Here is a 13,565-nt window from a genome sequence, read left to right on the forward strand (position 1 = left end):
TTAAGGATAATCCTTCAAATTAAATCAGAGTTCCCCAACTTTAGCACAACTGATACTTTAGGCCGATAAGTCTTTGCTCTGGGGAAAAAGGAGAACCATAAGGGACTGTCCTGGGCACGGTGGGGCATTTAGCAGCAGCCCTGGCAGTAGCGCATCCCAAATTGTGCTCACCAAAAAATATCCCCAGGCATTGCCAAATATCCCCTGAGGGCAAAATCATCTCAGCTGAGAACCACTGAATGAAACAAAGCCTTATTAAAACTCTAATTCTATTGGGCTTACCTTTTAGACCAGTGAAAACTTTAGCACAGACAGGCTTCAGCCCATAAACCAAAGGCACAGGGGCTAAGAGGCTGGGATATAAAATCAGACTTGAACTCAAATCCCAGTGACTGCTCTAAATCTCCCTCTCCTCTCCTGAAGAAGGAGGACAGCATCTACTTTGTCAGAGTGCTTGAGAGGATTAAATGGAATAGATGTAACCCACTTAGCCACATACCTGGCACATGATTGTCGGGAGAGGAAGTGTGATCATTATTAATATTATTTCTAACACTTCTAAACACACAGAATATTAACAATAGCTACCCAGATTTAAGGCTTTCTCAGTAAAGGGATCTTGCACTTAACATGGTAGGTCTTCAATAAACGTTTATTGAATGAATACACAAACCCTAAATCATCCCACTCCCACCAGCTCCTTTCTTCAACGTGGCCACATCTAAGTCCTTTTCTCTTTTACCAGAACTGTTTCAGATCCTATCCATGGGGATCAAATGATAAAAGAATCCTGGCCAGTCCAGGACTCCTACCCGGGCCCTGTGGGTGGGAACCTTGTGGAACCCTCTAGCTCGCAGGATCAATCCTACACCCACTCCCTGAACTTTGACCGACTCTGACCCCACCAATGAGCTGGCTGGCAGCCCTGTTTAGGCCTGCCACCAACATCACCCACTTCACCACAGCTTCAGGTGGCTGCTGCCCTCCCTAGATACTTAACCTGGAGGTCGGCCAGGGACAGGAAAAGGAGATGGCAATATCCTTGAACAAAAGTAGCTATAAAAGGATGTGGGAAGCAAGGTAAGCGACAAATTAAACAAGCAGACAACCTCAAAGGAGAGGAGGTAGGGAGGCTCCAACAAAGGGGTCAGAGTTCCCGCTGCTTCCTCCATCCCCACCAAGCTCACCTCCCGCGTCAACAGGCAGAGAGAACACTGGTGGCTCTTACAACGGGAGAGATACTTGTCATCATAAAGCAGACACGCTCCTGGCCAAAGCCCAGCCAGCGATCAATTCTGGAATTTGCCTCACAAGCACAATGAGTATTGTGGCAATTTCCCGAAGGACTGAATTTTTCTGGCCATCAGTGCCATAGGGCGTGAAGATGTGGAGGGAACTTAAAGAGCAGAGAATCCAAGTTCTCATTCTATAGATGGGGAAACTGAGGCTCACCACGAGAAAGGAACTTGCTCAGGACCACCCAAGGGTATTCTGGTCAATGGCAGTGCTGAGCCAAGAGCTCAAGACTTCAGTTCTGGTGCTCAGCTTTGCCAGAAGCTCCAAAATATCCCCAGAAAAGGATGGCGTATAATGAACTAATTCTCACTCTTCCTGAAAAAATAGATGATCACATTTGCAGGTTTAGATGAGGAAAGGATTAACAAATTCTCAGAAGGGCCCACTGATCTAGTCCTATGGCTTCTCCCTCCATTTGGAAACTGAGAGAATAAAGTACCTTCCATAGGAGGATCCAGCAACTAATTTCTCTGCCCCATCAACCCTCATCCATCTCTTTCAGACTATCTGATACTATAACCAAAATACAAAGAGGACCGTAAACCCACTGCACACATGCGCATAAGGGGGAGAGAAAAGGGGACAGTGAGACAGCAAAATACTCGTAAATGACGAATCTGAGCAAAGAGTACAGGGATGTTTACTGTACCCTTCTTGCAACTTTTCAGGAGACTTGAAATTTTTCTAAGCAAAAAATTTGAGGCAGAGTAAGAAAGCACTAAATAATAATCAAAACTAATTTTTTTTTTAATATTTGGGGGCAGCCCAGTGGCTCAGTGGTTTAGTGCCTCCTTCAATCCAGGGTGTGATCCTGGGGACCTGGGATCAAGTCCCATGTCAGGCTCCCTGCATGGGCCCTGCTTCTTCCTCCTCTGCCTGTGTGTGTGTGTGTGTGTGTGTGTGTGTGTCTCTCTCTCTCTGTGTGTGTGTGTGTGTCTCTCATGAATAAATAAATAAAATCTTTAAAAAATAAATTAATTAAAATAAAATAAAATATTTGGAAAGGGGACCAGGGTAGTTCAGTCAGTTGGGTGTCTGACTCTTGGTTTTATTTAGCTCGGGTCAGGATCTCAGGGTCCTAGAATCAAGCCCTCAGTTGGGCTCCATGCTCAATGGGGAGTCTGCTTGGGATTCTCTCTCCTTCTCCCTGTGCCTCTCCCTCTACTCATGCTCTCACTCTGAAAATAAATAAATCTTTTAAATAAATAAATAATTTTTAAAATAAAAAATATTTGGAAAGGGCCAGGAATCAACTCAGTTTCACGGAGTTTCTTTATGTAAGAACTAACATCTTCAGAACAAGGAGACACCACAGAGGTTAGAGGTATAGGGATCCAAACAAATATGTGATGCTGGTATTCACAGTAGCCAGTAGCTATGGCAACATTGGAATCTAAATCTGATTTCAAATATTTTGTCCCATTAGCTCCCAAAATACACATGTACTTGTCACATCATGTATTCTGGTGTTCTTGATTCAGAAAGTAACTAAAGTAACAACAGGCTATGGATGGGGCAAATGTCAGAATTTTTCCCAAAAAGTCCATCACCTTTGCAATACAGGTGGCTTATGAATACAATAAAATGCAATTTAATTTCTATTCAGTTTGGAAATCCTTTCACATAAATAATTAAATCAAAATCCACATCCAAGCCACAGTCTCCATGTTCTCTCTCCACAGTAGTATTTAATTGGGGCCATATTGGATCCATAATCCAGCCCTGAAAATCTATCCTTGACCCCATAGGCAAAATTCATGCCAGTAGCATGGCAGCCAAGGCTTGAAGGTTTGAGGGAACACAACCCATCCAAGAAACCTGAAAGAACACCTTATGGTCAACCTAAGAACTGAGGAGAGAATGAGCAAGGGAATATGAATTTGGAAAGATAGGTAGAGGTGAATCCAAGAGGGCTCGTACACTCAACAAAGGAGTAGGAAATTTATCCTTCAGGTGACAAGGCCCCACTTCAAGATGGGAGGAATATAACTGGATCATTCTGGCGGAGGATGGACAGATAGATGGAAGTAACTCAAAACTAGGGAGTCTAGTTGGAATGACAAAGACTTGAACTAAGGTGCTTCACGGAATGAAGAACTGAGGACAAGTTAGAGCTACTAAAGAGAGCCAATGCACAGTACTTGACAGGAAGAGAGCAAATGTGACCTAGAGAGAGAGGAAGGAGTCCAGATGACCTCCAGCTTTTTTGAAACCTGGTAAAAAAAAAGGTCAAATGATGCCACCAGTCATCCAGATGGGGAACCCAGGAGAAAGTTCAGCAGAGAAATGTAGTAAGTCTTGAACATGTTGATGTTCTACCTGTGTATGTAATATGGAGCTTCAGAGAGAAGTCTGAGCTGGATATACACATTTGGGAGTAATCACCATATATACAGTGGTGGACATCATAGGTGTAGTTGAGGTCAACTGGGAAGGAAGTGAAAGCAAAATAGAATTGGTTCAAGAACAGAAACTCTGGGGGAGAAAACTATTAAGGGTAGGTAACAAAAAGATCCCTCAAGAACACCAAGGAGTGGCCTAAGCAGAGACCTCAGGCTGCTCTTAAGTGAACCACTGTACCCTCTCCATCTCCACGGACTGGTCACACCATGCTAGCGTAGGGGAAGGAACAATGATGTATTAAAGCAAACTCACTTCTTAACAGCAAAAAGACAGACAGTCCAATTAAAACATGGGCAAAAGACCTGAATAGACATTTCTCCAAAGAAAATATACAAATGGTTGAAAAGCACATGAAATGATGCTCAGTATTATTAATTGTTAGAGAAATGCAAATCAAAACCACAACGAGACACTACTTCACACCCACAAGGATGGCTAGAATCAGAAAGGCAGATACTCACAAGTGTCAGCAAGGAAGTGGAGAAACCAGAACCTGACACATTGTTGGTAAGAATGAAGAATAGTGCAGCCACTGTGGAAAATAATGGCAGTTCCTCAAAAAGTTAAACATACATTTATCACATGATCCAGCAATTTCAATCCTAGGTATAGAGTTAAAAAAAAAAAAAACTAAAAACATTTATGTCCATTTGTATTTGAACGTTCATATTAGCATTATTCATAATAGCCCAAAAAGTGGAAATAACCCAAATGTCCATCAACTGATGAATGGATAAATAAAATTTGGTGTACCACATAATGGAATATTACTCTGCCACTTTTTAAAAAGGTAGTATCAATATATGCTATGATATCATTGGGCACTGAAAATAAGCTAGGTTGAAGAATCCAGACACAAAAGGCCACATATATTGTTTGATTCCATTTATATGCCATATACAAAGTAGGGATGTCCATGGGTGCCAGGGACTGGGGAGAGCAGAGAATGAGGAATGACTACTGAACGGGTGCAAGATTTCTTTTGGAGGCAATGACAATGTTCTGGAATTAGGTTGTAGTGATGGTTGCTCAACATTTAGATTTAATAAAACCGCTGAATTATACACTTTCAACCTAAAAGCCAATGCATTATGCACAGTTAAAATGGTGAACTTCATGTTATGTGAATCTTATCTCAATTAAAAAAAAAATTCAGTTACCCATAGCCAAGAGGAGCTGGGTAAGCAATTTCTCCAGCTTGTCCAGATAGTCTGTGTAAAGAAGACCAAGTTCCAAATACTCTAACCAAAGAAGCCAAAGAGCATGAGTCCCAAAAAACCCTGAAGTATCTTTAAAGGTCCATAGATTGGGGGGGAGTCGCTCCGCTGAAGTGTAGGGATGGTGCGTCCACCTTCATGATAGCTACTCGTGCGCTGGTCAGGCTGCTGCACCCACTTTTAAGATTTCAAAATGCCAGGGTGACAGGGAGACAAATAGGCAACCATGATTTGACCTACAAGAAACAGCAACCAGGCATGACCTGTTATGGTTATCCCACAATGACAGGAACAGAGAAATGATTTCTGAATGCAGAATACCCAAAAGCCCCCAGAATAGCAGTCTTCCAGTTCACACCAATCAACTCTTCAGCACCTACCACCCTTGCTCTGTGTTCGGGATGACCTCCTGAGACAACCTGCCAAGCTGTCCCAGAGTGTCAGCACTCACCATATATAGAGAGCTGCTTTATCCACATGGTGTGTCAAGAAGTTGCTCAGAATTGCTTTGGGCTTTAGACACAAGTGACTTTGAAATTAGCACAATTTATGTGGTTTATACCCAGCTCGACACCATCAGCTGCAGGAATCAAGACCCAAAGAAGCAAGTAAGGGACAGAGATGCACCATTTGCATTTGTCAGAGGAGCTCCATGCCTTTGGGCAGGAGAAGCTGAAGACTGAGCTCCAGGGTTCCATGAAACTTCCTGATGATAATTTCATCCCTCTACTTTCGTCTCCATGGACATGCTTCCCTCTCTTTTTGTTCCCCTTCTCTAGCCAAATTCTGAGGGCAACTCTAAATAACAGAATCAAATGCTTTAAGGTGGCACACCAGAGAGATAGTCAGAGCGGGGAGGCAGTTCTAGAGAGAAAAGCAAACCTTTGGCCTGCTCTAGCCATTGGCTAAGCAACCCCTCCTCCATGCCTCCCTGCTCCTGCCTGCTCTGATGGGAAAAGGAACACAATGAAACTAGGCCTTCCCTTGGGGTTCTGACCACCTCGTGCAGAGACTATGATTACCCTGCCGTTGCTATGCCTACTGTGATGTCATTCCTTTATCATTCCATTTGGGTACATTTTTTCCCCTTTTCTCTAAAGGATACCCTACTATCCAATGCCTGAGAACCCAGTGGGAACTCCAGCCCTCATCCTATCTAGACCCAGGTAAACCACGCTGTCTGGGGACCTCAGGAGACTCTATAAGCCCAGTGGGAAAAGGGAAGAGTTAGGAGCAGCTTCCAGAATGCAGGAAAGCTCTCCTCCAAAACTGCTCAATCTATCCCTATATTTAAGCAAAACCAAGCAGAGCACAGATTTTCCCTTCTCCATTCAAAACTGCAAACAGGACAGGGATATATAGTTAGGTCCTACCAGTTTTTACTTAATTGGTCAGAAAGAAATAACTTGTTTAAAGATTTATTTATTAGAGAGAGAGAGAGTAGGAGGAGGGGCAGGGGAGAGAGAATCCCAATCCCAAGCAGACTCCCCACCAAGCATGGAGCCCAACACAGCCAATCCCATGACCTAAGCCAAAATCAAGAGTTGGACACTCGACCCACTAAGCTACCCAGCACTCCAGAAATCACTTTTTAAGTAAAATAAATGCAAAGAAGAATAAGGATAGAGGGAAAGGTGTACAAATCCCACACTTAACATGCATAAAAGAATACAAAGGAAGAAAAAAAATATTTCCTGAATGGTTACTTCTTGCGCTGTCCAGACACACATCCCTAGGGATTCCATGTCAATGAAAAGCATTTCTCTGGGTTCCTACTGTGCACCAGTTACTATGCTGGGTCCTAGTCCCAGTCTTTAAGGAACTAGTAACAAGATCACCATTCACCATCACAACATCTACACAGGCTCACTCAAAGGTTTTTTGCTCCACTAAAAAAGAAACTGAGGCTCTGAAAGACCAGACAATTTGTCCTCAGCCTTGAGGCTCAGTCTACAACCCGTGGGCAGGAGTGAAAGTGGGGGTGTGGGCAAGCCTTGCCCCAAATCCTCAAATGAAGGCAATAACCTGCCACATGTGTTCTCCTTGTTCAGTCTTCCTCTCCCGGGACCTGTGATGCTTCCTTGGGCAGTGAGGGCAGGCAGCAGGCCATGGCTCCAGTTCCAGCAGCTGCCACCACACCAGGAGAATGGCAGCCATCTGTCTCAGATAGAGGGCAGGAGGGCCCAGGGCAGGCCACCCCCACAGCCAGCTCACCGTCCGCAGCCAAGCTCACCTTTAGGTAACAGCCTTGCTCCTGGAAGTCACCAATGCTACTGTGAAGGAGACACGGCTCCCTGTAGAAAGCAATGATCCTGCCGCACTGGAAACATCCAGACTTGTTCCATAAAAATGGCGCTGACCATTGGTGTCGGCAGTGCCGTTGTCTTAGCCAAAACCTAACGTGCAGAAACTGGCCTTGTCTTTCTACAAAGACAGCATGCTTCTTATTGGTTAACAAAATACATTCTAGATCACTTATACTTTTAATCATAAGCAAGAGGAAAATCTGATCCGATCCCCATTTTGTGGATGAGGAAAGCAAGGCCAAGAAAACAGAAGGGGGTCACAGGGTGACATCAGTTCGATCTGAGATTTTTATCTTAAATATTCACTTTGGGGCACCTTTGGCAACAGCACAAGCACTCACGCTTTGAGTGCAAGTCACCCTACCAGGCCACTAAACAAGCCACTACTGTTCATTCTTTTGTGTTTAGCAGGGCTGGGGGCATGGGGGTGGATGGCAAGGAGAGGTGGGGGAGACATCCTCATGAAAGCCCATGCATTTACTCCCAGACGGGCTGCTGAGACGGCTCAGGGGCCAGATGTCAGGTGTCGTAAAGCTGTCCTCCTTTCTTCACAAGCCAGTCTGCCTCTCACCTGTCCTGAGGTAGGTGTCCACATGCCCTACTTTTCCATGCAGCCCTGCTCCCTGGGGAACAGAGGCCTGAACAGGCTGCTCTCCCTCACCCAGGTAAGAAGCTCTGCCATCTGAAACCAGGCCAATGAGAACACACAGGAAACATTCACGACGTGGTGGCATGGTTAGTTTTCAGAGCAGAACCTACACGTTTGGACCCTGTGAGAGAAGACCTCACAGAAATCTCAGTGTGGATGAAAGCAGGCCAGGCCAGCCCTGATGACCCCACCAAACCCCAAGCTGTGGGCACTGGGCACTCGGGTGGCTCAGTGGTTGAGTGTCTCTGCCTTCGGCTCAGGTCGTGATCCCGGGGTCCTGGGATCAAGTCCCACATCTGGGTCCCCAGAAGGAGCCTGCTTCTCCCTCTGCCTGTGTCTCTGCCTCTCTCTGTCTGTGTCTCTCATGAATAAATAAATAAAATCTTTTTTAAAAGATTTTTTAAATGAATAAATAAATAAATAAACCCCGAGCTGTAAGCAGATCTAAAAAGCAGAAGTTCTGGAATCGGACAGATCTGGGCTTCAGCCTTAGCACCACACACTCACCACGTAGCCTTGAGTTGCTTGCCCTTAGGCTTTACCCACCGTGAAATGGGGATAAAAAATATCTAATGTCTAGAAAGTACGAAAATGCCAGCACATCATAGGCACATCAGGATGGTACATACGATCATCTGTTTGCCAAAGGCAGCGGTGTGCCTGTGCTCAGACACCCACACGTATTCCCATTCCACTTCCTACCGATGTCCTTTACTTACCACATGACTGACCTGCAGGTAAAGCCTTCAGCCACAGAACTGAGCTCTCGCCCTTGCCAAGCTAACTGACCCGTGTAGGGTTCACAGCCTTGTTCTTACTGGAACAGCTCGTTTGCCTTTTAAATGTATGCATGTACTTTTTATGCATTTCCTTATGCATATGTATACGAATATATGTATATATATAATTTATTCAGATGGCATTTTGTCACATGCTATTTTGCTAAACTCTTTCTCCCACATCAGCACTCCCATCCTCAGCCCTTCTTTCCCCAGGTAGCCCATGTTAACATTTTAGTTTGTGTCCATCCATGTTTTTCCCCATACTCCATGTAATTTCAGAAACACACACACACACACACACACACACACACACACACAAATTGTGATTTTGGGGAGGATGGTTATTGTTTGTTTAAAAAGTCAAATTATATATCATCTACACTCTTCTCCCTCTTATCTATTCTCCCATACTTTGCCAAAATCCTTTTAATGTCTCTGAAATGATCCAAGGTACAAAGGTAGTGTGGCCACAGGGACATTTCCCTCCTGACATAGGTAATCACTGAGTTTCCACTCTTGACCACTACAAACAAACCAGCAATAAATTCCTTGTACTTATGTCCCTACCAAAGACTGCTTTCTAACCAGACAAAATGCCAATCTCTGGGATTTGAAAGTCACCCATTCAAAGGACCTCAGGATGACCTCCCGGATAGCCACTCATCTTTAAAACTCCTCTTAGAAAAGATCCCTGGTTCCTAGAATCCCAGGCATGCACCTGGCTTCCAACCACCAGTTCTTCCAGGATCCTATAGTCAACTCTGCAGATCTTAATTTTCCCATCTGTAAAATAAAATAATACCTTTCAGGGGCTGCAAGATTTGAGAGTGCTTTTGTGAATGATTTTTATGAGGAAACAGTGTATGAAATTATATTTTTGCTGTTATTCTATGGGATGTTGTTTCTAGCTTGTTGTTTGGGGGTCAGGGAAGGGAGGGCAAGCCAAAATGAATAGATTCAATTAAAGTCTCTCTAAGACTCACAGGTCCCTATCTATAAGGTCTCTGGGGCTGCTCAGGAAGGCCTTCTCTCTGTACTGCTGAAGCACCTTGCACCATGGTTGTTTACAACCAAAAGTCAGGACTAGACCAGGGGACTTTTGACTCTCCATTTGCCCAGCTTTGTCAAATTCCAAAGAAGGGTACCTGTAACTGAAATTATGAGTGCAATGATCCAGCAAGCAAATTTTGGAAAATCCATAATCTGATTGATATTTGATTTCTACTCAAAACTTCCCTCTAAATTTCATCAATAAAAGGTGTAAGGAGTGCTGGGAGAGTAAGAGAGGATTTTTTTTTTCAGGGGATGTGGTGTTTAGTATTTTATGTTCTTGAAAATAAAGCAGACATTTCGGGAGGAAAAAAGAGAGTCCTAAACCTTCCATTTCAGGTAGCAGTTCTAAAAGTCAAGAGCCTCCCAAAAAGAAGCAGCTACAGCAATTTAAGTGAATTTGCCTGGTTACCATATGGTTCGTGCACATGAGAGGGGAGAAATAGAAATGGTGAAATCAACAGAATCGGTGTGGTGTTATTCTGCTTTAAAACTCAGATCAAATCTGAATATGGAATCATTTTCCTCATCAAAATCAGACAATCAGCACCCCTACTCTGGAAGAGTGTTTGGCAGCACTTACTGAATAGACACCTACCCTGTGACCTAGCTAGCTATTCCACTGGCAGGTATGTGCACGTCAGGTCCCCAAAAGACATGTGCCAGCATGTTCCTTGTAGTGAGATTCACAGAAGTCTCCAACCAGAAACTGCCACAGGCCCACCAAGAGTAGAACAGGAATACTCACAACAGAATACTATACAGCACTAAGAATGAACAGCCTACAACTGCAGTCAACACTGTGGATGAATCTCACAGTGTTGAAGGGGGACATCCAGACACTGAAGTGGAAATACTAGAAGATTCCATTTGATGGGGTTAGAGCCAGGATAATCAACCTTGGTGGGGTTGGGAAGGGGGTGAGGTAGTAACTAGAAGGAACACACCTGAGCTTCTGTGCTGTTCTTTCTTAATCTGGGTGCTGATGATACAACTAAATTCAACTTGTCAAAATGTATTGGGCTGAACACACAGGGAACTTTCTGCATGTATGCTATATTTCAATATTTAAAACTTTAAAGAATAAGTCAGTGAATGAAAATAAAGGGATTGTGAATAAAATCATCAGGTACACAAGGCTCCTGGAGCCAGATTGTATCTGGTGTGCGTTATTCCTGGGAGCTCTCCTGTCGATGCAAAGACCAGACTAAGTGGCTGGGCATGCTGGAAGGTCACGCTGTAAGAAGACATAGATGGGGAACAGAGAACCCAGCATTTTTTTTTATTTTTATTTATTTTTTTTTTTTTGAAACAAGCAATTTCGCCAAATCCAGTTGTGCAGCCTCCACCCAGGTAATTAATTCAATGCACTATCTATTACAGATGGACCCACATTTGCTTCACAAACATTTGGGGTTTTTGGGTTTTGCCTTTCTTCACTTAAAAAAAAAAATTTGGAATGAGGGGAAAGGCATAGTTATTTCATGTGGAATCAAATGTATCTTCACAGACAAGAGACTAGAGAGATAATCTCATCAATGGTAACAAAGCAGAAGCCAGGGATGGCAATCTGGTTAGAGTCTGTGTTCTTAACCAATCTACCATATTGCTTCCTAATAAGCATTTAAGCACCTACTTTGCACTGAGCTCTATGCTGGGCAAGAGAGGTACTGAGACAAAGATATTAAGTAGGTGGCACCTGGGTAGTTCAGTGGTTGAGCATCTGCCTTTGGCTCAGGGTGTGATCCCAGGGTCCTGGGATCGAGTCCCACAACAGGCTCCCATCCAGGAGCCTGCTTCTCCCTCTGCCTATGTCCCTGCCTCTCTCTGTGTATCTCTCATGAATAAATAAATAAAATCTTTTTATAAAGTTTTCAATAACTAAAAAAGCAGTGCCCCTTTTCTCATTGGTACTATTTTACCCAGCAAAGTAAGTTGTAAGAATAAACATTCCTTGAAGTCCCACCCACTCCTGGGTCATTAGACTCAATAAAGCTCTCTTCATGTTGAATAAGGGGCAAAGATGACCCATAAATACCTTTGTTTATTTTTCCTGAAATGCCCTCTTGTGTAAAAAGATTTGCTCCCCCCTGATCTAGCAGGCTTACATACAGGGCCTCTCACAGGCAGAGAAACCTGCCCCCCTCCCACCCCCGCCAGGTGCCCAGGTGATTAAAAAAATGAAGAAATCCAAAGCAGGATTATAACAAGTATGGCACATTTGAAATGCTCACACTTAATAAATTCACACTTTTCACACACAAGCACACCAACCCAAATAAAATGTAAAACTATTATGATCTCAAGGGGCACTTGGGTGGTTCAGTTGCTTAAGCCCGTAACTGTTGGTTTTGGCTCAAGTCATGATCTCAGAGCTGTGAGATCGAGCCCCACTTCCCCATGCTCAGTGGGAAGTCTGCTTGAGATTCTCTCTCTCCCCCTGCCCCTCCCCCCAGCCCCCACATGCACTCTCTTTCTAAAATAAATCTTTTTAAAAAATTATATAATCTGGGATGCCTGAGTGGCTCAGTGATTGAGCATCTACCTTTGGCTCAGGGCCTGATCCAGATTCCCAGGATCAAGTCCCACATCGGGCTCCTTGCATGGAGCCTGCTTCTCCTCCCTCTGCCTGTGTCTCTGCCTCTCTTTCTGTGTCTCTAATAAATAAATAAAATATTTTTTTAAAAAATTATATGATCTCAAGAGAATTACAGGATTTACTTTTCTTAATATTAATTCATAGTGGCTATGGATGGTGTGGTCTAGGCACAGACTACATATCTGATGCCTTGTGAGGCACATCCTGAAGACTACTGTGTAATCTAAAACACAGAGATAACATGTCTCATCTGAGGCCTCCAGGACTGGAGAACCTGCTGTAATCAGATCTCACTATCGTCCCCACCCCTCTTGATAAGCTTTCCTTAAGGGAAAGAGAATAGAAGATTGATCCCAGTGGTCAGGAAGAGTGAAGGCCCACAGAGCTGGAGAAAACCTGGGTGAAAACCCCAGGTCATGGCTACCTACCAACCCAGGCTAGCCAGGTGTAGGATCTTCATGACACCAATAAGTCAAGACCAGGAGCTCAGCTAAGGTTACAAGAGGCAGGCAGGAGAAATATGACCACCAGCCTACTTGCCCATGAGCTATATCCTACCCAAGCCTTCAGATGCTCCACTCTGAAGCATCTGAAAGCCAGCCTCTCCACAGGTACAGATGGGGTACTAAACACATGTGTGCTCCCTTCTCTATGTCCATCCCATTTCCTGGGAGTCAATTAAATGCTTTTAGGGAATCAAAATTGGTGCCCATTGTGAGACAGCATCCAATGCTACTTTTTTCCAGAGTAGTGTGTGATCTGATCCCAAAATCTGGGGATGATAAGGGTATTAAAACTCCTCAAACTTCTGAAAATGAGGAACGCCTGGGTGGCTCAATGGTTTGGCACCTGCCTTCGGCCCAGGGCATGATCCTGGAGACTGGGGATTGAGTCCCACATCAGGCTCCCTGCATGGAGCCTGCTTCTCTCTCTGCCTGTGTCTCTCATGAATAAATAAATAAAATCTTTTTTAAAAACTCCTGAAAATGAGACAGTACAGAAAACTGGTAGAAAATCATTTTCCAATGTCTGTTTATTCTTCTGCTAAAAATCTACCCACCACATGAGTTGCCAAGGAAAGTTAAGTCTCTTGTGCTAAAGCTAGGAAGGTTCTCTTTCCACATGACACCTGCAGAAGATGGAAAACATGACACCCTCTGCATATCATAGAACATCGGCTCCCAGTAAGAAGACACCCCAACTCCTGCCAGTGCAGCAGCCAGCAGAGGTGGCTTTTCCATTCTTTTCCTCTTGCTGAAGGGG

At 44.0% G+C, this 13,565-nt stretch overlaps 1 protein-coding gene and 2 long non-coding RNA genes across 8 annotated transcripts in view; 1 reads left to right on the forward strand and 2 right to left on the reverse strand.

Annotated features, from left to right (window-relative positions):
• DPF3 (double PHD fingers 3) overlaps nucleotides 1-13,565 on the reverse strand; it is a 259,412-nt gene that overhangs the window by 205,931 nt on the left and 39,916 nt on the right. The gene's annotated exons all lie outside the window — the stretch shown is intronic.
• LOC140640202 (uncharacterized) lies at nucleotides 4,570-6,000 on the reverse strand. The gene is made up of 2 exons (XR_012036876.1): nucleotides 5,368-6,000; nucleotides 4,570-5,152 (listed from the first exon to the last, which is right to left on the reverse strand). It is a non-coding gene; the product is annotated as an uncharacterized lncRNA (long non-coding RNA).
• LOC140640203 (uncharacterized) lies at nucleotides 5,993-8,225 on the forward strand. The gene is made up of 4 exons (XR_012036877.1): nucleotides 5,993-6,082; nucleotides 6,968-7,155; nucleotides 7,710-7,803; nucleotides 7,888-8,225. It is a non-coding gene; the product is annotated as an uncharacterized lncRNA (long non-coding RNA).

The sequence above is a fragment of the Canis lupus genome, chromosome 9 (genome assembly GCF_048164855.1).
Source record: "Canis lupus baileyi chromosome 9, mCanLup2.hap1, whole genome shotgun sequence".
NCBI lineage: Eukaryota > Metazoa > Chordata > Mammalia > Carnivora > Canidae > Canis > Canis lupus.